Source organism: Oryctolagus cuniculus, chromosome 21, assembly GCF_051225735.1.
Source record: "Oryctolagus cuniculus isolate XC-2025 breed Fujian yellow rabbit chromosome 21, ASM5122573v1, whole genome shotgun sequence".
Classification (NCBI taxonomy): Eukaryota; Metazoa; Chordata; class Mammalia; order Lagomorpha; family Leporidae; genus Oryctolagus; species Oryctolagus cuniculus.
Window position 1 is genome coordinate 31,814,635 of NC_142887.1, and position 26,245 is coordinate 31,840,879.

The 26,245-nt window shown below is 46.3% G+C and overlaps 2 long non-coding RNA genes across 2 annotated transcripts in view; one reads left to right on the forward strand and one right to left on the reverse strand.

The window, feature by feature from the left end:
• Window positions 1-327: 327 nt before the first annotated feature.
• On the reverse strand, window positions 328-7,262 carry LOC149119898 (uncharacterized). The gene is made up of 3 exons (XR_016227049.1): window positions 6,358-7,262; window positions 5,678-5,764; window positions 328-862 (listed from the first exon to the last, which is right to left on the reverse strand). It is a non-coding gene; the product is annotated as an uncharacterized LOC149119898 (long non-coding RNA).
• Window positions 7,263-7,498: 236 nt separating this feature from the next.
• The window catches only part of LOC149119899 (uncharacterized), a 34,743-nt gene continuing 15,996 nt past the window's right edge, over window positions 7,499-26,245 (forward strand). The window contains exon 1 of the long non-coding RNA XR_016227056.1: window positions 7,499-7,705. This is a non-coding gene — a long non-coding RNA (uncharacterized LOC149119899). The remainder of the gene's footprint in view (window positions 7,706-26,245) is intronic.

Genomic DNA, 26,245 nt, shown 5'->3' on the forward strand with positions numbered 1-26,245 from the left:
GCCTGATCGATCATGCATAACGACCCTGGCAGGCCCTGGGTTCTTGGCTTCATTTCACTCCATGCCCTGGTTCTCACCAACAGCCCCCTCCCAACCTGATTCCAGGCGTCTTTCTCCCCTGCCCTTCATCCCACCTATACCATCCCTGCTGTGTTCTATTTCCTTGTGTCTCTGCTCGCCCTCCTGCTGTCACCATTACAAGTCTGTGCCCAGGAATGGACAGGGCTGCCCCTCACACTGGCCATGTGTATTCACGCAGGCACAGCCTTTCCTTTGTGAGTTCCTTCCCTCTTTCATTGATTCATCAAATATTTTAAAAAGGTATATTTATTTGAAAGGCAGATTGACAGAGGTAGACAGAATACAAACTTGCAGCCAGAATAAAATTTACTTACAAAGGATGGTGACCAGCTGCCAGCATGCACAGACCGGACGTGTGGCAAAGGCCCAGGCCTCAGCAGGCTGGGACTTTTTATATTTTATTTGGACTAGGGGTCCAGAGGGAAGGTGGGGGGTGAGAGATGGAGGTGTTTCTCCAGGCAGGTTTGGTGCCGGCTTTCAAACCTGGAAAAGAATGCGGGGTGTGGGGTGGAGTGTAGCAATACATGGTTTTGAGACTGAACTGGTCTCATGAAAGAAGGCAGGGGTAAGGCATTTTATCTGTTTTCAGGAAAGAACCTAAAATGGCTGAGGCTTATGTCCTTGTTCCATCAGATAGAGTCCACTGGTTCACTCCCCAAATGGCTGCAATGGCAGGGACTGGGCCAGGCTGAAGGAGGAATCAGAGACCTGGGTCTTCCATGTGGCTGGCAGGGCCACTCACACTGTCATCCACTGCTTTCCCAGGTTCAATAGCAGGAACCTGGATTGAAAGAAGAGAAAACAGGCCTCAAACCCACATTCTGACATGGAAGGATGCAGGCATCACAAGTGGCCACTTAACCTGAAGCACCACAGCACTGATCTCTAATTCATCACATATCTACTGCACCTTCACATGCCAGGCATTTTACTAGTGTCACTTCCTGTGAATAATCGTTACAAATTAGAGAGCATGGTATACCTCTCATAGAGAACCAGCAGGAAAATGTTATCACAAAAAAACCTACAATGAAATTATTCCTAAGCTTGAGTTTTTAATGTCTTATTATAATATTTTTTAAATTTTTTACCAGGCAGAGTGGACAGTGAGAGAGAGAGAGAGACAAAGAGAAAGGTCTTTCTTTTGCCATTCACTCACCCTCCAATGGCCACCGCGGCCAGCGTGCTGCGGCCGGTGCACTGTGCTGATCCGATGGCAGGAGCTAGGTGTTTCTCCTGGTCTCCCATGGGGTGCAGGGCCCAAGGACTTGGGCCATCCTCCACTGCACTCCCGGGCCATAGCAGAGAGCTGGCCTGGAAGAGGGGCAACTGGGACAGAATCTGGCGCCCTGACCGGGACTAGAACCCGGTGTGCCAGTGCCGCAGGCTGAGGATTAGCCTATTGAGCTGCGGCGCTGGCCTATATATTTTTTTGACAGGCAGAATTAGACAGTGAGAGAGACAGAGAAAGGTCTTCCTTCCATTGGTTCACCCCCCCCCCCCAAATGGCTGCTACGGCTGGTGGGCTGTGCTGATCCAAAGCCAGGAGCCAGGTGCTTCCTCCTGGTCTCCCATGCAGGTGCAGGGCCCAAGGACTTGGGCCATCCTCCACTGCCTTCCCAGGACACAGCAGAGAGCTGGACTGGAAGAGGAGCAACTGGGACAGAATCTGGTGCCCCGACCGGGACTAGAACTCTGGGTGCTGGCGCCGCAGGTGGAGGATTAGCCTAGTGAGCCATGGCACTGGCATATTGTCTTATTATTTTAAAAATGGATTGGAAGTGGAGCAGCCAGGTCTTGGAACAGTACCCATATGGGATGTTGGCATCCCAAGCTGCAGCTTTACCTGCTAAGCCACCGCATTGGCCCCTCCGATGGTTCTAAACTATACCACAAAGGCATGAATTCATCTGGCTTCTGGGTCCTTTTTCTCTCTCCTCAAAGCAGATAAATGAAATTCTAAACTTAGGATAATAAGGCTTATGAGTGAGGTGCTTTTTATTATTTTATTTAAAAAGTGTTTATTTTTATTTGAAAGGGATATAGAGATAGAGAAGGGGCTCTTTGATCTGCTGGTTCACTCCCCAGACAGCTACAATGGAGGGGGCTGGGTCAGGCCAAAGCCGGGGTTCCATTCAGATCTCCCATGTGGGTGGCAGGAACGCAAAAAATTAGCCATCTTTTGCCAAGGACGTTAAAGATCTCTACGATGAGAATTACAAAATCTTAAAGAAAGAAATAGAAGAGGATACCAAAAAATGGAAAAATCTTCCATGCTCATGGATTGGAATAATCAATATGAAAATGTCCATTCTCCCAAACGCAATTTATAGATTCAATGCGATACTAATCAAAATACCAAAGACATTCTTCTAAGATCTGGAAAAAATGATGCTGAAATTCATGTGGAGACAAAGGAGACCTTGAATAGCTAAAGCAATCTTGTACAACAAAAACAAATCCGGAGGCATCACAATACCAGATTTCAGGACATACTACAGGGCTCAAAACAGCATGGTACTGGTACAGAAACAGATGGATAGATCAATGGAACAGAATAGAAACACCAGAAATCAATCCAACATCTACAGCCAACTTATACTTGATCAAGGATTTAAAACCAATTCCTGGAGTAAGAACAGTCTATTCAATAAATTGTGCTGGGAAAACTGGATTTTAATGTGAAGTAAGAAGCAAGACCCCTACCTTACACCTTAGACAAAAGTCCATTCAACATGGATTAAAGATCTAAATCTATGACCCGACACCATCAAATTATTAGAGAACATTGGAGAAACTCTGCAAGATATTGGCACTGGCAAAGACTTCTTGGAATAGACACCGGAGGCACAGGCAGTCAAAGCCAAAATGAACATGTGGGATTGCATCAAATTGAGAAGTTTCTGTACTGCAAAAGAAACAGTCAGGAAAGTGAAGAGGCAACCGACAGAACGGGAAAAATATTTGCAAACTATGCAACAGATAAAGGGTTAATAACCAGAATCTACAAAGAGATCAAGAAACTCCACAACAAAAAAAACAAGCAACCCACTTAAGAGATGGGCCAAGGACCTCAATAGACATTTTTCAAAAGAGGAAATCCAAATGGCCAACAGGCACATGAAAAAATGTTCAGGATCACTAGCAATCAGGGAAATGCAAATCAAAACCACAATGAGGTTTCACCTCACCCCGGTTAGAATGGCTCACATACAGAAATCCACCAACAACAGATGCTGGTGAGGATGTGGGGAAAAAGGGACACTAACCCACTGTTGGTGGGAGTCCAAACTGGTCAAGCCACTATGGAAGTCAGTCTGGAGATTCCTCAGAAACCAGAATATAACCCTACCATACAACCCAGCCATCCCACTCCTTGGAATTTACCCAAAGGAAATTAAATTGGCAAATAAAAGAGCTGTCCGCACCTCAATGTTTATTGCCGCTCAATTCACAATAGCTAAGACCTGGAATCAACCCAAATGCCCATCAGCAGTAGACTGGATAAAGAAATTATGGGACATGTACTCTATAGAATACTATACAACTGTAAAAAAACAATGAAATCCAGTCATTTGCAACAAAATGGAGGAATCTGGAACATATCATACTGAGTGAAATAAGCCAGTCCCAAAGGGACAAATATCATATGTTCTCCCTGATCAGTGACAACTAACTGAGCACCAAAAAGGAAACCTGTTGAAGTGAAATGGACACTATGAAAAACAGTGATTTGAGCAGCCCTTGTCCTGACTGTTGATAAACAACTTAATACTTTATCCCTTTAAGTATTTTTTTTATCCTACTTAATACTATTGTTTGACTCTGTAATTAACACACACTTATTCTTAGGTGTTTAAATTTAACTGAAAAGTGATCTCTGTTAAATATATGAGTGGGAATAAGAGAGGGAGGAGAGGTACAATTTGGGACATGCTCAAGCTGATTTGCCCCAAATGGTAGAGTTAGAAATGTGCCAGGGAATTCCAATCCATCCTGTCAAGGTGGCATGTACCAATGCCATCTCACCAGTCCAAGTGATCAATTTCAGTTCACAATTGATCATACTGATAGGTCTAAGAGTCAAAGGGATCACATAAAGAAAACAAGTGTCTGCTAATACTAACTGATAGAATTAAGGAGAGAACGATCCAACATGGGAAGCAGGATGCACAGCAGACTCATAGAATGGCAGATGTCCTAAACAGCACTCTGGCCTCAGAATTAGCCCTTAGGGCATTCAGATCTGGCTGAAGATCCCATGAGAGTATTTTAGGCATGGAAAGCCCAGACAGTATGGCAAAAAATAAAAGTCCTAAATGAAAGACCTTTGCAAGTGAGATTGCAGTGGAAAGAATGGGCCATCAAAGAAGGAGGTACCTTTCTCTGAAGGGAGGAGAGAACTTCCACTTTGATTATGACCTTGGCTAAGTAAGATCAGATTTGTGAACTCAAAAGGCTTCCATAGCCTTGGCAACTCATGACAATAGCCTTGGGTGATTACTGACGCCATAAACAAGAGTGTCAATTTGTTAAGTCAACAACAGGAGTCACTGTGCACTTACTCCTCATGTAGGATCTCTGTCCTTAATGTGTTGTACAATGTGAATAAATGCTATAACTAGTACTCAAACAGTAGTTTACACTTTGTGTTTTGGTGTGGGTGCAAACTGCTGAAATCTCTACTTAATATATACTAGATTGATCTTCTGTATATAAAGATAATTGAAAATTAATCTTCATGCGAATGGAATGGGAGAGGGAGTAGGAGATGGGAGGGTTTCAGGTGGGAGGGCAATTATGGGGGGGAAGCCATTGTAAACTATAAACTGTACTTTGGAAATTTATATCTATTAAATTAAAGTTAAAAATGTATTTTAAAGAGAGAGAGGGAGAGATCTCTGATCTGCTGTTTTACTCCCTAAATGGCTGCAACAGACAAGTCTGGGATAGGCTGAAGCCAGGAACTCAGAGCTCCATCCTGGTCTTCCACAGGGGTGGCTGGCAGTGACTCAAGCAATTGACACATCACACCATTGCCTTCCCAGAAGCATAGCTGGGAGCTGGATTAAAAGTGGAGCATCCAGGACTTGAACTAGGATGGGATGCCAGTGCCCCAAGCAGTGGTTTCTCCCGTTGCTCTACAATGCAAGAATGTGATAGTTTCAACTTGTAGTCATTATAAAAATAAGATATTTTACATTTCTGAATTAAATCCTCATCATCCGTGCATGTTTTCCTTGAAGAGCACATCTCCATTCGGGTGTTTCCAGGGCTCAGTAGCCACACCTAGCTCCTGGCTCCTCAGTGGGCAGCAAGGTGTCAGGTTCTCTAACTGTGTCCTAACTCAGTCTCTAACTCTGTGTGCTGCCTCCATACTCCTCACCACCTGCACGCACACAGCTGGGCATGGGGGGCTGGAGCCTGGCTCCTGAGACACTAGGGGCCTTTCCCCAGGACACTGTCTCCGAGGGATACTGTGTAGCCAAGAGCTACAACAGCAAAAAGGAAAACACCCACTCTCTCATGAGCTTGTACAGAAAGAGAGCCAAGGCGTGGCATCCAGTGAACAAGACACAGTGTATGTGGAACTCACCTGCTGCAGGAAGAGCAGGGACTTGGTTGTTGGAGCACGCACTTCCCAGAAGGATTCTTCAGGAACTCGGAACACCCAGAGGGGCAGCTGGACGGATGGAGGGCGGGAGTGGGAAGAGGGCTTTCCATAGCCTGCATGCTACTCTCCCCAAAATAACATCAACGCTTCAGCTAAGGACACATTTGGGCCCAGGAGCCCTCCCGGTGCCTTTGTCTACACGTAGCCCTTGCACCCATTCCCTGGGGCTTTGCATCAGAGGAACACACACAGATGAGGTCTCTGCTGTTACTGCTGTTCCACAGCGGGAAGGGGGCTTGGCAGAGGCACAGGCGGGAAGATAATACCGGGGGACTCCAAAGAGCTCTGTTGTTTCAGGAAGGCTCCCTGCCCCTTCCCACAGCCCACCGGCTGGGACCCCTGGGCCACCTGCTGCAAGAGCATCCCGTCCCCCCACGAAGAGCCCTGGCCTTGAGGTGGGCGGGGAGGGAAGCAGTTTCTGTGAGGCGCATCATCCTCTCTCCCCGAAGGATGTCCCTCATCCCCGGAGGCCAGATGCCATCCTGCGGCTGCCCCCTGTGGCCCGGCATCTCCAGCTTGCGCCGTGTGTCCCTCTGCGCACACCCGTTCCCCGCGCTCTGGCGCCCATTCATTCCTTCTTCACGTATGCACGGAACACGTACAGCTTCCCAGTCACTGTGCTGCACCCTGGAGACAGGCAGGAACGAGAAGAAAGGCCCTGCGTTGTGCAGTTCACCATCCAGCAGGAGAAACGACGCTAACGTAAAAATGAGTCACTGCTGCTGTCGTGATAGAGTGGACACAAAAGGACAGGAAACCGGGCACACGGCGCACGACCCGGCCTTTCAGCTGAGTCTAAGAAACCTGTAAATGCAGAGATGAGATGTGAGAAGTGGGCCTGCAGCAGTGGTGGGGACATGAGGCCGTGAAAGATGAAGGCAGGTTCCTCGGAGCCCGCACCTAGTAAGCGGGGGAGTCCAGATTCGAATCCAGACCTATCCGGCTGCAGATCTCGGGGTTCTCCAGCATCCTGCTGCTTCCCAAGCTCCATCCAGAGCGAGAATCCTCTGGGGTCAGGTTTTTAACCGACGTGGCCGCTGACCCCGCTCCTTCCGTGCGGTCACGTGGTGCCTCCGCTTCCACTCGCAGGGGACCCCGTCCGGGTCGGCGGCCGTCACCCCACGGACCCCAGGGGCCACGGGCCGGCTCCTGCAGGCCCCGCGTCGGGCGTTCGTGCGCGGGCGGAGCGCGCCGCCTCCAGGGCCCGCGCGCCCCGGGCTCAGCCCGGTCGCGGGGTTGCGGCGGCCGCGCTCCTCCGTGCTGGCTGCGGCCGCCTGCAGTCGGGGAGCGCGGTGGGGACTGATGGGGGTCCCCTGAGGGGAGCCGCCCTTGGAGGGTAGGACAGAACGAGTCTGGTTCAGGGAGGCGATGCCAGCAGTGGCCGCTCGGGGCGCTCTCGGGCAGGGCCTCCAGGAGCGCTGGGGGCTGTGCTGATTGTCCCGGGGTGCAGGCCCCGCAGCTGTCAGCGCCCGGCTTCTGGGGCAGCCCTGAGATGCGGGACTGGAGAGTGTGGAGCTGGCGGGCGCCGGGTCGCAGGGGCGCCCTCTTCAGGCAGCCAGGCCTTCCTGCCGCGCTCCCGCCAGTGCCGCATCACTGCGCAGGCGCAAAGCACTGTCCCCCCCCACAGCTCAGGGCGGGGTCTCCAGAGATGGCAGACCGGCCCAGACGGAGGTCAACGGCTACGCATGCGCAAGCACAGAGTTACTGATTGGTTGCTGCTCTTCCCGTCTTATCCAATAGAAAAGAGTCCCTCCGGAGCCCATATTTGAATACAGAGGCTATAAGCATGCTGTGCAGTTGGCGTCGGCCATTTTTTTTTAATGTTTCGTTAGATTTGTTATCGTCCGTTGGCGTGCGCTGTGGACTGCAGCACATGCGGAGGCCAGGCTTGAAGCCAGGCACGTGGAGCTGCCGCGGAGAGGGCCGACTGGAGAGAGCGCGGGTCTGCGGGTGCGTGAGGAGAACGCTCCCGTGGACGGCTGCCCCGCGCTCCCCGGCGTCGCGGGCCTGCTGAGCGCCGCGTCAGCGTCTGTGGCGCGTCCGTGGGGCCTGGCCGGGGCGGGCGCTCTCCTCAGGGAGGTGGGAGCCGCGGAGAGGCGTGGAGGGCGCGGGGCGTGCGTGCCGGGAGGACGGACGCGGGCTGTGGGCGTCGCCGCGCCGCTGGGCGCCCTGTGGCAGGCGCTGCTCGCGGCCATGAAGCTCCTGGGGGCGAACTGGAATGAGGGTTTCTCCTGTCAGCGGCCGGGGGAGCTTCCGTCTGAGAACTGGGACCCGAGCTGCGCATTGGTTTTCTTGATGGATTCACTTTATATTTTACGGAGTACGTGTTTGTGGGCTGTGTTGTCGCTTTCCCATCAGCTTCTGCTTGTGGGGTCTGGGATGTTGTCCGTGGAGCATTGGTTGTGCTGTCGGTTCAGTTTGGGGTCGTTTTCAGGGTGAACAGTGTTTGTGACTGAGGGGTATCTTGGTTCTCTTGGGTTATGTCACTGTAACGCTACGGGAGAGTCTCCTGGAACTTGGGGCCGAGTGTGGGCATTTGGGAGTCATTGATTTTAGGATTGTTTATGGAGTAAATTATGTGAATGGTGGACTATGATGGGGTAGAAATTTCTTTTAATTTAAAAAATTCAGAAGATTGATTTTTGAGGTCTTGGGGAAGAGTCTGTTTTGTGGGCGATTATGTCGTTATGGAGGGCTGTGGGTGCTTGGTCATTGTTACTGTGTTTCTTGTGACTTACATTTTCTGGGGGCATTAGATGGCTGGTGATGTGGTTAATCAACGTGAAATGAGGGAATGAAGAAATACAGTGTAACTAAGACTCTCTATTTGACATTGTAGTTCAGGCTGTTATTTGGGAGGGGAAATATTTTGGGGCTCATTTTTTCCAGTCAGATTCTGTACAATATTAGCGATGATTGAATTTGGCTTGCAAGAAATGTGATTGGCAGGCCGGCGCCGCGGCTCACTAGGCTAATCCTCCACCCGTGGCGTCGGCACCCCGGGTTCTAGTCCCAGTCGGGGCACCGGATTCTGTCCCAGCTGCTCCTCTTCCAGTCAAGCTCTCTGCTGTGGCCCGGGAGTGCAGTGGAGGATGGCCCAAGTGCTTGGGCCCTGCACCCGCATGAGAGACCAGGAGAGGCAGCTGGCTCCTGGCTTCCAATCAGTGCAGTGTGCTGGCCGCAGCGCACCAGCCGCAGAACCAACGGTAAAGGAAGACCTTTCTCTCTTTGTCTCTCTCTCTCACTGTCCACTCTGCCTGTCAAAAAAAAAAAAAAAAAAGAAAAGAAATGTGATTGGCAATGCATGATTGTTGGGAAAAACTAGATGATTAGAGAATTTGAAGGCGAGGAAAATCTGGTTTTAGGATTATATATTAGTTGATGGAATTGTATTTCTGTAGTCCTAAAATGGTTATGATGGAAGCTGATAATTTTGTGTGAAGCATCATTTGGTAAATGGTTACAGGGAGAGACATTGTTGGACACGAGTGAGCCAGCAGAAACCCCACCAGCAGGCTGGCATTTGATTGACTTAATTAGGAATGGGTCAGTTTCCACATTAGAGCTGAGAATCAGGGCTGTCCTCAGAATGCAAAGACGTTAATGTGAGTACCGCGGGCAGCTTTTGGGGAGGTGACAGTGTCATTACGAGGGGATGGGATGTGTTTGTGGATTTTAAGTCTCAGTCTTTAGAGTAGAAGCCTTTCAGGAAAGGGATGCCTGTCAGTTCAAGGCCACCAGGAATAAGTAAGGGCTAACATCGACTGTGTTTCAATCTGTTGTGGAGGCAATGGGTCGCAGATCTGGAGCACATACATAATACAGCTTTGAGGAATGGGTGTATACTAGTGTGTAGACATGATAGATGTGTGGGGTCAGTGCTATTGCATAGCCAGTAAAGCTATGGCCTGTGATGCTGGCATCTCTGCAGGCACTGGTTTGTGTCCTGGCTGCTCCACCTCTGCTTTAGCACTCTGCTAATGGCCTGGAGAAAGCAGCCAAAAATGGCCAAAATATTTGGACTCCTGCTGCCCACCTGGAAGATCTAGATTTATCTCCAGTTTCCTGGCTTCATCCTGGCTCAGCCCCAGCCATTGCAGCCATCTGGGAAGTGAACTAACAGATGGCAGATTGATCTATCTATCTCTATCTCTATCTCTCCCTAACTCCGACTTTCAAATAGAAAAATATTTTTAAAAGAAGTGATCAATGTAACTGCTTAATGCCAATGGTAACCATTTTTAAACCCAAATGTTCCGATTTTTCAAATACAGAATAATATACAATTAATTGGAACCACCTCAAATATGCAGCTACCAGGCATTCTTGCAGCGTAGTTAGAAATAGAAGCTGTGGAATCATGCTGACCTCGCTTAGAATCCTGACTCTGACTTCCCAGCTGCAGGTCCTCAGCTTGGGCAAGGCAGTTAACCACAGTGAATTCTGTTTTTTTTTTTTTGACAGGCAGAGTGAACAGTGAGAGAGAGAGACAGAGAGAAAGGTCTTCCTTTTGCCGTTGGTTCACCCTCCAATGGCCGCCGCGGCCGGCGCGCTGCGGCCGGCGCATCGCTCTGATCCAAAGCCAGGAGCATGGTGCTTCTCCTGGTCTCCCATATGGGTGCAGGGCCCAAGGACTTGGGCCATCCTCCACTGCACTCCAGGGCCATAGTAGAGGGCTGGCCTAGAAGAGGGGCAACCGGGACAGAATTCGGCACCCTAACCGGGACCAGAACCCAGTGTGCCAGTGCTGCAAGGCGGAGGGTTAACCTATTGAGCCGTGGCGCCGGCCACCACAGTGAATTCTAGGACTGTTGCAATAAGGAGAATATGAAATTCAATTTAGGCTGTTTTGGGGTAAATAGATGTTAAAACTTATGTGGCTTCACCAAGAAAATGGAATTGCAAGCAGCCTGCTGTGATACTGGCTCTTCATGGGGCCAGGGCTGTGTAAATGTCTTCATTCATCAAAATATTAGATTGTACCCCATAAATATGGATAGTTAGTATGTCAATAAATAAAAAACTAAGTTGACAGCTTTGATAATTACTGATATAGGAATGAAAGGGGAATGATTGCCTTGAGGGCGGAGATGGGCTGTAGATAGTTGTTGTTGTTGTTGTTTTTTGACAGGCAGTTAGAGAGAGAGAGAGAGAGAGGGAGGGAGAGAGAGAGAAAGGTCTTCCTTTTTCCATTGGTTCACCCCCGAAGTGGCCACTATGGCTGGCGTGCTGCGACTGGCATGCTGCGCCGATGTAAAGCTAGGAACCAGGTGCTTCCTCCTGGTCTCTCATGCGGATGCAGGGTCCAAGCACTTGGGCCATCCTCCGCTGCACTCCTGGGCCACAGCTGAGAGCTGGACTGGAAGAGGAGCAATGGGGACAGAATCCAGCGCCCCAACTGGGACTAGAACCCGGGGTGCTGGTGCCACAGGTGGAGGATTAGCCTAGTGTGCCACGGCACTGGAAATAGTTTTGTTTTAGGACAGAAGCCAGTAACCACTGCTTCTGAGGAGCAGCCAGGACTAGAACCAGTGCCCAGATGGGATGCCGGTGCCACAGGCAGATTAACCTGTGCTGGGGCTGGTGCCATGGTTCACATGGTTAACCTCTGCTTGCGGCGCCAGCATCCCATATGGGTGCTGAGTTCTAGTCCCGGTTGCTCCTCTTCCAATCCAGCTCTCTGCTGTGACCCAGGAAGGCAGTGGAGGATGTCCCAAGTGCTTGGGCCCCTGCATATGCATAGGAGACCAGGGGGAAGCACCTGGCTCCTGACTTTGGATCGGTGCAGCTCTGGCCGTGGCAGCCATTTGGGGGGTGGACCAGTGGAAGGAAGACCTCTCTCTCTCTCTCTCTCTCTCTCTCTCTCTCTCTCTCTCATTGTCTAACTCTGTAAAATTAAAAAATAAACTACTCTACCATGGTCCCGGCCCCCTGGAATCTCCTCAGAAGTTGTGGGGTTGAAATCAACCTCTGAGCTGAGGATTTTCTACCAGATTTTTTTCTCAACAACACATCTTGAAGTGTTTGGATTTGGTCTACAGAGAGTGTGCTAGTTCTTTTAAAAAAACTTGTATTTATTTTTTGAGATAACATATAATTTACATTATAGCCAAAGGCTTATTGGTGCCCCTAAATAAAGAGTTCCAGAAATAAAAAGTGAGAAGACCATAGTTCAGTAGGAAAGGAGGCACGGGCTACACAGAATAACCAACAGAAAAGATGTTCATGTTGACTCACATAAAGTAAATTTTAAAGTAGTCCCCAAATCATTAAAACTCTAGCAGAATATAATTCCTGTCAATTTTCTTGGATAAATATTTAACACAAAATGAGACAAAACACTCTATTTCCAGTAAAACTATATATTCAGGCATTTTTCTCTTTAAATGTTGGCTGCCACCCTATAAGAGAGGACATGCGCCATTTGTCTTTCTGTGTTTGGATTATTTCACTCAATAGCATGTCCTCCAGTTCCAGCCATTTTTCCTGCAAATGGTAGAATTGCATTCTTTTTATGGCTGAATAATCCTCCTATGTTTGTGTGTGTGTGTGTGTGTGTGTGTGAGAGAGAGAGAGAGAGAGAGAGAGAGAGAGAGAGAGAGACCTTAGCAGGTTTTCAGCTGTCAACTTCAGTGGGTTTGTTAAGAAGTGACCCTGCCGCTCCTCAGTTGAGTGAGTGTGCTCCATTCTGCACACCTGCAGATGGAACCAAGGGCTGGAATGGTGATTGCTTTATGAGGAAAGGTGGCTGTGAAGCTGCTGGGTCATCCCAGGGCTGCACCTGGTTGCATGCTCCCCAGCAGCCTGCTCAAGGCCCATCTACCCTTGGTCTGACCACAGGTATAGAGTTCAGCATTTCTTTCCCACATGTGGGCACCCTTTCCTCTGTGGGATTTATGTGGATTCTACTGTTGGGAGTGAGGGGCTGTCTTGTTAGGCACATGAGGCCATTTGTATTTCCTTTTGGTAACCTGTGTGCTTCTGTTCAACCTGCATTTCTTTTGAGACATTGATGTTTTTCCCATTGAATTATGTATGCTTTCATTTTTAAAGATTGTATTTATTTATCTGAGAGGCACAGTAATATTAAGGGATGGTGGTGGTGGGGAGTGATCCTGAGATACTCCATCTACTGGAGATGCTCCATCTATTGATTCCCTTCCCAAATGGTCACACTGGTGAGAGCTGGGCCGATCCAAAGCCATGAGCCAGGATCTTAGGACCTCTCCTTCCTTCCTCTTTCAAATGGGGATGGGATGGGAATAGCAATGGGAGCAGCAGAGCTCAGGCAGCAGCTGTTTGTATTGCAGGGACTGCTAGTAGCCCCAGTTGACATGTGGGACACTGAGGCCCAGAGCCACCAAGTACCTATCTCATGGTGGGGGTCTGGAATCCAAACTCTTAGCTGTCAGCTGAACTTGTAACTGCACCCTCCTGTCAGTGAGGTGGGAGGGAGGAGGAACTGAAGGCGGTGTTGCTGGCAAAGCCTCGACACAAAGGAGCTGCTCAGGAATGACAGCTGTGTCCAGTTAGTAGCATGGAGCTTAATCCAGATCTCCCACATGGGTGTCAGGCACCTAACTACCTGACCATCCCTTGCACTCTCCTATGACTGACACTAACTTCTTCTTTTTTTGTATTAAGTTTATTGATTTATTTGAAAGAGTTGCAGGGTGGGGGAGAGAGAGGGAGAGAGACAGAGAGTTCTTCCATTAGCTGGTTCATTCCAGAGATGGCTGTGATGGGCAGGCTGAAGCCAGGCACCAGGAGCATCATTCAGTTCTCCCATGTGGGTGTCAGGGCCAAACATTTGGGTCCTGTTCCTCTAATTTTTGCAGGTCATCAGCAGGGAGCTGGATTGGAAGTAGAGCAGCTGAGCAATGAACTGACCACCATATGGATGCCAGCATTGCAGGCAACAGCCTTATACACTAAGCCACAGGGCTGGCCTCCACATGAACTTCTATTTCTCTCATATTGTTCTGTCAGAGCCACATGGACCTATGATTTTTAGTTTCTGCCTGCATTGATAGAATATTATACAATAAAATCATCTTGTTAATTTGTGTGGCAACAAATTTGCTGTGTTTCCAGTGCACTTTGTTATTGGCAAAGCTGATGCTCAAAATATAGTAAGAATCACTAGAAGCACATTTAGCCTAGTGATTAAGATGCTCATTAAGAGACCCACACATCGGAGCTGGTGCTGTGGCGCAGCAGGTTAAAGCCCTGGCCTGATGCGCCGGCATCCCATATGGGTACCGGTTCTAGTCCAGGCTGCTCCTCTTTCGATCCAGTTCTCTGCTATGGCCTGGGATAGCAGTAGAAGATGTCCCAAGTTCTTGGGCCCCTGCACCCACATAGGAGACCCAGAAGAAGCTCCTGGCCCCTGGCTTTGGATCGGCACAGTTCCGGTCATTGCAGCCATCTGGGGAGTGAACCAGTGGATGGAAGACCTCTCTCTGTCTCTATCTCTCTCTGTGTCTCTGTCGTTCAAATAAATACAATAAATATTTACAAAAATCCCACATCATTGGACCTAGGTTCAGTTCCTCCTGTCTTTAGCTCCTGATTCCAGCTTCCTGCTAATGCAGACTCTAGAAGGCATCAGTGATGGCCTGAGTAAGTCAGTTCCTGCCAGCCACAGCCACATGGGAATCCTTGGTTGCATTTCCAGCTCCCAGCTTCAGTTCCTACCTGGTTTATCCCATTTGGTTGCAAGAATTTTGGGAATAAACCAAAAAATGGGAGTACCATCTGTGTCTCAGCCTCTCCAAAAATTTAAAGACTTAGAAGATGTGTTCATTATTTGCTGCTCCTCCGCACGCGGAGGAGCCGCACCGGACCGGGCGCTTGTTGTTCCCTTTTTTTACAAGTCCTTTCTATAGTAAAGTAAGAATAAGTAAACAGCAAACTCCCAAAGCAAGAATGAGTAGAGAGAAATGAGAAAGAACGAAGTAACGAACTTCCCCGCGAACTCTCCAACGCACTCTCCAACCAACCCACACCACCATGCCGTCTCTCTCCTCCTATATAGTCCTCCTCCGCCAATCCCAACTCGGCTGCCCCACGCCGAGCACGCCGCTCTCCTCCAATCAGGAGCAGCTCCTGCAGCTTGTCAAGTTGGTGAGAGGCAGCTGGGTAGAAGCTGTTTACTCCTCTCCCAGCGCCATATTGTGGGAGAGCAGATGCATAGAATAAGTCTTAATTCCAGTAACAGTCTAGTCCGAGTTGCTCCCCACAATTATTGAAAGGCAGAGTGACAGAGAGGGAGACACAGAGAGATCTTCCATCCAGTGGTTCACTTCCTAGAATGCCACAGCAGCCATGTGTGGAACTCCATCATGATTTCCCACATGCGGAACAGGGACCCAAGTACTTGGGGTGCCTTTGGCCTTAGCAGGCACATTAGGAAGAAGGCAGATATGCAGTGGAGGAGCCAGGACTCAAATCATTACTCCAGCATGAAATGCCAGCGTCATTGTTGACAGCCTAAACCATAGTGCCATGATGCTGTCACCACAAAATAAATAACTTTAAAAATCTTTTAAATGCATAATGAGAACACTGGAGTTGCCCCAGTGGTGGGGGAAGACAGGGAGCCCGCCAGCCAAGGACATGTTACAGGCTGAACCTACTAGGTCCCTGCTGTCTGGCAGGGGGCACTGTGGAGTAAAGCATGCTCAAATGATTGAGTACAGTGAGGCTTTGGTGGTACTAGGCAAGACTGATGTTTATTGCACCTGGCAAGCAGCAGAATTTGGCCCAAATGCTTGCCCCATTTCCAATGTGTGGGACACCCAGCTGGAATTCCTAACTCAAGGCTTTGGCCTGGCTCAACCATGATCATTGAAATCATTTGGTGAATGAACCAGTAGATGGAAAATCTCTCTCTCTGTTTCTAGCCCTCTCTATCTGTAATCTTTCAGAGAAATAAGTCTTTTTTTTTTTATAAAAGGCCCCTCCTTCCAATGCCATTGCACTGGGTGCTAAGTTTCCAGCACAGGTATTTTGAGAGGACATTTGAGCCACAGCATTCTTTCAAGGAAGCAGCCAGCAGTGCAGACAGGTGAGGGCTTTGCAACCTTCCTGCAAGACATCTCTAGTGGGTGGGCCAGAGAGTGGGGCCAGGAGGAAAGACTCTGTTCTGTCCCACAAGGACCACAGGCAGGGCGTGGCAGCTGAGAGGCCCCCATCCTGTAATTGGTTAAGGAGAAGCAGCCACTCTTTTCAGCCAGGAGAGAATCCTGGGCTCCCATCCCTTCAGTTCAGCCACAGGCTTCCTGCTCAGGGGTCAGTCCTTGTGAACACCAGTGTGTTGGGCTCCACAGCCCCCTGGCCCACATGATGGAAACTTTCCAATAGGATTAGACCTTCCCTGGTAGCTGTCACACAGGCCAGTGCTTTCTGACACAGGATCTGCAGAGCAGACACATGAGCACAAGAGACAAGGAGGCTTTTGTATTGAACACTGCCATCTAATGTCAATGTTCAGCCAGCAGGAGGCCACAAGACGAGGGGTTCTCCTGAGTAAGAGGTGTGCCACAGGTTGGAGGGCGGAGGAGAGGATCAGACAGACGGGAGGGTCTCCAGATGAAGAGACTAAGGAATCAGGTCTGGAGGCCAGAAAAGGCAGGAAGCAGGTTGGCAAGTGGGTCCTGCATCCATGGCTGTGTGCCCCTCATCAGACACTGCCTGGGCGGTAGGACAGCAGCAGCTATGAGGGTCCACATCCCTAGGGCTTAGATAATCTGGTCCAGAGGTGCAGGGAAAGGCAGGAATGCAGGCAAAATGGTCCCCCAGAGACAGCTGTAAGCCCCAAGAGGAGAGGCTGGCATGGAAAGAAATACCCATGGGCTTTTTAAAAAAGATTTTTCTTTTTATTTATTTATTTGAGAGGAACAGACAGAAAGAAAGGACTTCCATCTGCTGGTTCACTGCCCTGATGGCTGCAATGGCCAATGCTGAGGGGCGGAGCCAAGATGGCGGAATAGTGAGGGTGTGCACCGATAGTCCGGGAAAATTTAGTTTAATAAAAGTGGAGTTATGGTAGCCTCAGAAAAAGGATCAGGAAAAAATTGCAGAGGAAACTCTTCCGGATCTAGTAGCTATGACTCAGAGGACCTACTGGGAGAGCAAGGTTGCCCACCACGCGGAAGCCGAGCCGCGGGAGCCGCAGGGTCTGCGTGCCAGTGCGGGAAGGTGAGTGGATGTGGCACAGACACCAGCAGGGAGAGGAGGGTGGCCAGGGCTCCGAGTCCACACCTCGGTGCTGGAAGGGGAGGTGAGCTGAGTAACCGGAGACATTGGCGGGGAAATGGCAGACAGAATCTAGAGGGAAGCAGGCTTTGAAGCGGGAAAGTTCACCAGACTGACTACAGGAGAGAAGGAAAAAGAAAAAAGGGTGTGGGGGGGTACTGGTACAGACTAGTTTCTCTCTCTGCCAACCTTGCAAAGGCGAGCAAGAGACAAAGAGCAGGCCCCACTCAGGATATTACATAATAAAAGGGGAGAGCTAAGGCTACAATTCAGTAACCTAGGCAACCTAGTGCGAGTCTGCAGGAGAAACTGAGCTGGCACAGACTCTTTGGGTAGAAGCCAGAGATCGGAAACTAAATACCATCAATTCTGCTCAGCCGTGCGGTATTACTTACCTCCTGAATAAAAAATAAAATAAAATAAATAAATAAATAAAAAGAGAAAGATTTCCATGCGTAACCTGAGGGTGTCACCTTTGCACACCTGTAACCTGGAAGAACCAAGCAGAGCTCTCAGGCCACACCCATCTCAAGCCTCCAAGGCTCCTCCAACAGCAGGCAGTCCACTTAACACAGACATAGTATTAAAAAAAAACTCACAGTGAGGGAAGAAGAATTAACTATGCCAAGCAACAACAGAGACATTCTAGTACAGGAAGCTCATAGAACCCCCAGTAAACATGACCAAAAAGATCCTCACCACGACATGTTGTAATTAAACTCACCACAGTGAAACATAAAGAAAAGATCCTAAAATGTGCAAGAGAGAAACGTCAGATTACTCTCAGAGGATCTCCAATCAGACTCACAGCAGACTTCTCATCAGAAACACTACAGGCTGGGAGGGAATGGCGAGACATAGCACAGGTGCTGAGAGAAAAATTGCCAGCCCAGAATATTATATCCTGCTAAGCTCTCATTTGTGAATGAATGTGAAATAAAGACCTTTCATGGCAAACAGAAATTAAAAGACTTTGTGGCCACTCGTCCGGCCCTGCAAAAGATGCTTAAAGATGTGCTACACTCAGAAACACAGAAACACGGCCATCAATATGAAAGAAGGGAAAGGAAGAACACCTACCAGTAAAAGAGCATGGGAAGCTCAAAGCATATACTAGAAATATCTCCGGGAAAATGGCAGGGCAAAGTCACTATGTATCAATAGTCACATTAAACGTTAATGGACTTAACTCTTCAGTTAAAAGACACCGATTGGCTGATTGGCTTAAGGAACAAAACCCAACTATTTGTTGCCTACAGGAAACACATCTCTCTAACAAAGATGCAAGTAGACTGAAAGTGAAAGGTAGGAAAAAGATATTCCATGCCAACAGAAACCAAAAAAAAGCAGGTGTAGCCATATTAATATCAGACAAAATAAACTTTAATACAAAAACTGTTAAGAGAGACAAAGAGGGGCACTATATAATGATTAAGGGTTCAATTCAACAGGAAGATGTAACTATTATAAATGTATATGCACCTAATTACAGGGCACCGGTTTATTTAAAAGATATGTTAAGGGACTTCAAGGGAGACTTAGATTCCAATACAATAGTACTGGGGGACTTCAATATTCCACTCTCAGAAACAGATCATCCAGACAGAAGATCAACGAGGAAACAGCAGATTTAATTGACACTATTGCCCAAATGGATCTAACAGATATCTACAGAACTTTCAATCCTGATCTAAAGACTTTACATTCTTCTCAGCAGTGCATGGAACCTTCTCTAGGATTGATCACATACTAGGCCATAAAGCAAGTCTCAGCAAATTTAAAAGAATTAGAATCATACCATGCAGCTTCTCGGACCACAGTGGAATGAAGCTGGTGATTAGCAACTCAGGAATCCCTAGAAAGTATGCAAACACATGGAGACTGAACAACATGCTCCTGAATGAACACTGGGTCATTCAAGAAATCAAAAGAGAAATCAAAAACTTTCTGGAAGTAAATGAGGATAACAACACTACATATCAAAACTTATGGGATATGGCAAAAGCAGTATTGAGAGGCAAGTTTATAGCAATAGGTGCCTATATCAAGAAATTGGAAAGATACCAAATAAATGAGCTTTCAGCGCATCTGAAGGAGCTAGAAAACCTACAGCAAACCAGACCCAAATCTAGTAGGAGAAGAGAAATAATTAAAATCAGACAAGAAATTAACAGGATTGTGTGGGGAGCAACTCGGACTAGACTAATTTACTCGAATTAAGACTTATTCTATGCATCTGCTCTCCCAAAATATGGCGCTGAGAAGGGAGTAAACATCTTCTACACAGCTGCCTCTCACCAATTTGATTGACTGAGCTGCAGGAGCTGATCTTGCTCCTGATTGGAGGAGAGCAGCGTACTCGGCGTGTGGGTAGCAGAGTTGGGATTGGTGGAAGAGGACTATAAAGGAGGAGAGAGACGGCATGCACCAGGAACATCTAAGGGGAACATCTAAAGGGAACACCTGAGCAGCCCCCGAGAGAGCCGGCCGGCGGTGTGCCGCTCCCCCACGGAAGTGGGGAAAGTGGCAGGGGGAACCGCCCTTCCATGGAGGTGGAAGGGTCGGTAGCCACCCCGGGAAGAACCAGCAGCAAACCCGGGGAGGGCCGAGCAGACAGAAGAACAGCGCAGGGTCTAGTGTCGTTCCTCCACGAAGAGGGGGAGCGACAGGATTGAATCCAAAAAAACCTTACAAAAAATCAGGCAAACGAGGAGCTGGTTTTTTGAAAAAATAAACAAAAGTGACACCCCATTGGCCCAACTAACTAAAAAAAGAAGAGAAAAGACCCAAATCAATAAAATCAGAGATGAAAAAGGAAATGTAACAACAGACACCACAGAAATAAAAAGAATCATCAGAAATTACTACAAGGACTTGTATGCCAGCAAACAGGGAAACCTATCAGAAATGGATAGATTCCTGGACACATGCAATCTACCAAAATTGAACCATAAAGACATAGAAAACCTAAATAGACCCATAACTGAAACAGAAATTGAAACAGTAATAAAGGCCCTCCCAACAAAGAAAAGCCCAGGACCCGATGGATTCACTGCTGAATTCTACCAGACATTTAAAGAAGAACTAACTCCAATTCTTCTCAAACTATTCAGAACAATTGAAGAAGAGGGAATCCTCCCAAATTCTTTCTATGAAGCCAGCATCACCTTAATTCCTAAGCCGGAAAAAGATGCAGCACTGAAAGAGAATTACAGACCAATATCCCTGATGAACATAGACGCAAAAATCCTCAATAAAATTCTGGCCAATAGAATCCAACAACACATCAGAAAGCTCATCTAACTAGACCAAGTGGGATTTACCCTGGTATGCAGGGATGTTTCGACACTTGCAAATCAATCAATGTGATTCACCACATTAACAGACTGCAGAAGAAAAACATATGATTATCTCAATAGATGCAGAGAAAGCATTTGATCAAATTCAACACCCCTTCATGATGAAATCTCTAAGCAAATTGGGTATAGAAGGAACATTCCTCAATATAATCAATTTATGAAAAACTCATGGCCCGCATCCTACTGAATGGGGAAAAGTTGGAAGCATTTCCACTGAGATCTGGCACCAGACAGGGATGCCCACTCTCACCACTGCTATTTAACGTAGTTCTGGAAGTTTTAGCCAGAGCCATCAGACAAGGAAAAGAAATTAAAGGAATACAAATTGAGAAGGAAGAAGTCAAACTATCCCCCTTTGCAGATGATATGATTCTGTACTTAGAGGATCCAAAGAACTCTACTAAGAGACTATTGGAACTCATAGAGGAGTTTGGCAAAGTGGCAGGATATAAAATCAATGCACAAAAATCCACAACCTTTGTATACACAGGCAATGCCACAGCTGAGAAAGAACTGCTAAGATCAATCCCATTCACAATAGCTACAAAAACAATCCAATACCTTGGAATAAACTTAACCAAGGATGTTAAATATCTCTACGATCAGAATTACAAAATCTTAAAGAAAGAAATAGAAGAGGATACCAAAAAATGGAAAAATCTTCCATGCTCATGGATTGGAAGAATCAACATCATCAAAATGTCCATTCTCCTAAAAGCAATGTATAGTTTCAGTTAACTTTAAACACCTAAGAATAATTGTGTGTTGATTACAGAGTTCAATCAATAGTATTAAGTAGAACCAAAAAAGTACTAAAAAGGATAAAGTATTAAGTTGTACATCAACAGTCAGGACAAGGGCTGCTCATGTCACTCTTTCTCGAAGTGCCCATTTCATTTCAACAGGTTTCCTTTTTGGTGCTCAGTTAGTTGTCACCGATCAGGGAGAACAAATGATATTTGTCCCTCTGGGTCTTGCTTATTTCACTCAGCCTGATGTGTTCCAGATTCCTCCATTTTGTTGCAAATATCCGGATTTCATTGTTTTTGACTGCTGTATAGTATTCTATAGGGTACATGTCCCATAATTTCTTTATCCAGTCTACTGTTGATAGGCATTTGGGTTGATTCCAGGTCTTAGCTATTGTGAATCGAGCAGCAATAAACATTGAGGTGCAGACCGCGTTTTTGTTTGCCAATTTAATTTCCTTTGGGCAAACTTCAAGGAGTGGGATGGCTGGGTTGAATGGTAAGGTTATATTCAGGTTTCTGAGGAATCTGCAGACTGACTTCCATAGTGGCTTGACCAGTTTGCACTCCCACCAACAGTGGGTTAGTGTCCCTTTTTCCGGACATCCTCTCCAGCATCTGTTGTTGGTAGATTTCTGTATGTGAGCCATTCTAACCGGGGTGAGGTGAAACCTCATTGTGGTTTTGATTTGCATTTCCCTGATTGCTAGTGTTCCTGAACATTTTTTCATGTGCCTGTTGGCCATTTGGATTTCCTCCTTTGAAAAATGTCTATTGAGGTCTTTGGCCCATCTCTTGAGTGGGTTGTTTTTTTTGTTTTTGTGGAGCTTCTTGATCTCTTTGTAGATTCTGGTTATTAACCCTTTATCTGTTGCATAGTTTGCAAATATTTTTTCCCGTTCTGTCGGTTGCCTCTTCACTCTCCTGACTGTTTCTTTTGCAGTACAGAAACTTCTCAATTTGATGCAATCCCACATGTTAATTTTGGCTTTGACTGCCTGTGCCTCCAGGATTTTTTCCAAGAGTCTTGGGTCTTTGCCTGTGCCTATATCTTGAAGGGTTTCTCCAATGTTCTCTAATAACTTGATGGTGTTGGGTCGTAGATTTAGGTCTTTAATCCATGTTGAGTGGATTTTTGTGTAAGGTGAAAGGTAGGGGTCTGGCTTCATGCTTCTGCACATGGAAATCCAGTTTTCCCAGCACCATTTATTGAATAGACTGTCCTTATTCCAGGGATTGGTTTTGGATCCCTGATCAAATATAAGTTGGCTGTAGATGTTTGGATTGATTTCTGGTGTTTCAATTGTGTTCCATTGGTCTATCCATCTGTTTCTGTACCAGTACCATGCTGTTTTGATTACCACTGCCCTGTAGTTTGTCCTGAAATCTGGTATTGTGATACTTCCAGCTCTGTTTCTGTTGTACACGATTGCTTTAGCTATTCAAGGTTTCCTGTGTCTCCATATGAATTTAAGCATCATTTTTTCTAGATCTGAGAAGAATGCCTTTGGCATTTTGATTGGGATCACATTGAATCTATAAATTTCTTTTGGAGAATGGACCTTTTGCTGATGTTGATTCTTCTAATCCATGGGCATGGAAGATTTTTCCATTTCTTGGTATCCTCTTCTATTTCTTTCTTTAAGATTTTGTAATTCTCATAGTAGAGATCTTTAATATCCTTGGTTAAGTCCAAGGTGTTGGATTTTTTTGTGGCTATTGTGAATGGGATTGATTTTAGAAGTTCTTTCTCAGCCATGGCATTGCCTGTGTATACAAAGGTTGTGGATTTTTGCACATTGATTTTATACCCTGCTACTTTGCCAAACTCTTGTATGAGTTGCAATAGTCTCTTAGTAGAGTTCTTTGGATCCCCTAAAGAATCATATCATCTGCAAAGAGGAATAGTTTGACTTCTTCCTTCCCAATTTGTATCCCTTTAATTTCTATTTCTTGCCTAATAGCTCTGACTAAAACTTCCAGAACTATGTTAAATAGCAGTGGTGAGAGTGGGCATCCCTATCTGGTACCAGGTCTCAGTGGAAATGCTTCCAACTCTTCCCCATTCAGTAGGATGCTGGCCAGGGTTTTTTCATAAATTGCCTTGCTTGTATTGAGGAATGTTCCTTTTATAGCCAATTTGCTTAGAGTTTTCATCATGAAGGGGTGTTGTATTTAATCGAATGCTTTCCCTGCATCTACTGAGATAATCATGTGGTTTCTCTTCTGCAGTCTGTTAATGTGGTGTATCACCTTGATTGATTTGTGAACATTGAACCATATTGAGGATTTTTGCGTCTATGTTCATCAGGGAGATTGGTCTGTAATTTTCTTTCTTTTTCTTTTTTTTGACAGGCAGAGTGGACAGTGAGAGAGAGAGAGAGACAGAGAGAAAGGTCTTCCTTTACCATTGGTTCACCCTCCAATGTCTGCCGCGGCCGGTGCGCTGTGGCTGGCGCACCGCGCTGATCCGATGGCAGGAGCCAGGAGCCAGTTGCTTTTCCTGGTCTCCCATGGGGTGCAGGGACCAAGCACTTGGGCCATCCTCCACTGCACTCCCCGGCCACAGCAGAGAGCTGGCCTGGAAGAGGGGTAACTGGGACAGAATCCAGCACCCCGACCGGGACTAGAACCTGGTGTGCCAGTGCCACTAGGCGGAGGATTAGCCTAGCGGCGTCGGTGTAATTTTCTTTCAATACTGCATCTTTTCCTGGCTTAGGGATTAAGGTGATGCTGGCTTCATAGAAAGAATTTGGGAGGATTCCCTCTCTTTTGATCTGAATAGTTTGAGAAGAACTGGAGTTAGTTCTTCTTTAAATGACTGTTAGAATTTAGCTTTGAATCCATACGCTCCTGGGCTTTTCTTTGTTGGGAGGGCCTTTATTGCAGTTTCAATTTCTGTTTCAGTTATGGGTCTGTTTAGGTTTTCGATGTCTTCCTGGTTCAATTTAGGTAGGTTGCATGTGTCCAGGAATCTATCCATTTCTGATAGATTTTCCTGTTTGCTGGCATACAAGTCCTTGTAGTAATTTCTGATGATTCTTTTTATTTCTGTGGTGTCTGTTGTTACATTTCCTTTTTCATCTCTGATTTTATTGATTTGGGTCTTTTCTCTTCTTTTTTTAGTTAGTTGGGCCAATGGGGTGTCACTTTTGTTTATTTTTTCAAAAAACCAGCTCCTCGTTTGGCTGATTTTTTGTAAGTTTTTTTTGGATTCAATCCTGTTGATTTCTTCTCTGATTTTAATTATTTCTCTTCTCCTACTAGATTTGGGTCTGGTTTGCTGTAGGTTTTCTAGATCCTTGAGGTGAATTGAAAGCTCATCTATTTGGTGCCTTTCCAATTTCTTGATGTAGGCACCTATTGCTATAAACTTGCCTCTCAATACTGCTTTTGCCGTATCCCATAAGTTTTGATATGTTGTACTATTATCCTCATTTACTGCCAGAAAGCTTTTGATATCTCTTTTGATTTCTTCTATGACCCATTGTTCATTCAGGAGCATGTTGTTCAATCTCCATGTGGTTGCATATGCTCTAGGGATTCCTGAGTTGCTAATTTCCAACTTCATTCCACTGTGGTCTGAGAAGCTGCATCGTATGATTCTAATTCTTTTAAATTTGCTGATACTTGCTTTATGGCCTAGTATGTGGTCAATCCTAGAGTAGGTTCCAGGTACTGCTGAGAAGAATGTCAATTCTTTAAGTGTAGGATGAAAAGTTCTGTAGATATATGTTAGATACATTTGGGCTATAGTGTTGTTTAAATCTACTGTTTCTTTGTTGATCTTCTGTCCGGTTGACCTGTCTGTTTCTGAGAGTGGAGTATTGAAGTCCCCCGTACTATTCTATTGGAGTCTTAGTATCCCTTGAAGTCCCTTAACATATCTTTTAAATAAACGGCTGCCCTGTAGTTAGGTGCATATACATTTATAATCATTCTATCTTCCTGTTGAATTGATCCCTTAATCATTATATAGCACCCCTCTTTGTCTTTCTTAACAGTTTTGGTGTTAAAGTTTATGTTGTCCTATATTAATATGGCTCTGCCTGCTCTTTTTTCATTTCTGTTGGCATGGAATATCTTTTTCCAGCCTTTCACTTTCAGTCTGCATGCATGTTTGTTGGAAAGATGTGTTTCTTGTAAGCAGCAAATCGATGGGTTTTGTTCCTTAATCCATTCAGCCAATCTGTGTCTTCTAACTGGAGAGTTGAGGCCATTGATGTTCCATGTGACTATTGATAAGTAGTAACTTTTCCCTGCCATTTTCCCAAAGATATTTTCTAATATATGCTTTGAACTTCGTGTGATCTTTTACTGTGAGGTTTTCTTCCTTGACCTTCTTTCATATTGATGACCATGGCTCTGTGTTTCTGTGTGTAGCACATTTTTAAGCATCTTTTGCAGGGCTGGACGAGTGGCGACCAATTCTTTCAATTTCTGTTTGCTATGAAAGGTCTTTATTTCACCTTCATTCACAAATGAGAGTTTTGCAGGATATAATATTCTGGGCTGGCAGTTTTTCTCTCTTAGTATTTGGGCTATGTCTCGCCATTCCCTCCTAGCCTGTAGGGTTTCTGCTGAGAAGTAAGCTGTGAGTCTGTTTGGAGATCCTCTGAGAGTAATCTGATGTTTCTCTCTTGCACATTTTAGGATCTTTTCTTCATGTTTCTCTGTGGTGAGTTTGATTGCAACGTGTCATGGCGAGGATCTCTTTTGGTCATGTTTATTGGGGGTTCTATGAGCTTCCTGTACTAGGACCAGATCTCTCTGTCCTTCTCCAAACCCAGGAAGTTCTCTGCTAGCATCTCACTATAAAGACCTTCTAATCCTTTCTCTCTCTCTCTCCATGCCTTCAGGAACTCCTAGAACTCAAATGTTATGTTGTTTTTTTTTTTTAAATACTATCCTGTAGATTCCCAACAATATTTTTTAGATTTCTAATTTCCTCTTCTTTTCTTTGGTTTGACTGTAAACTTTCCTGTGCTCTATCTTCTAAGTCTGATATTCTCTCTTCTGCTTCACTGACTCTGTTTTTAAGGCTCTCTAATGTGTTTGTCATTTGATGTATTGAATTCTTCATTTCATTTCATTTTCTCTTCACTATCACAATTTCCTGTTCT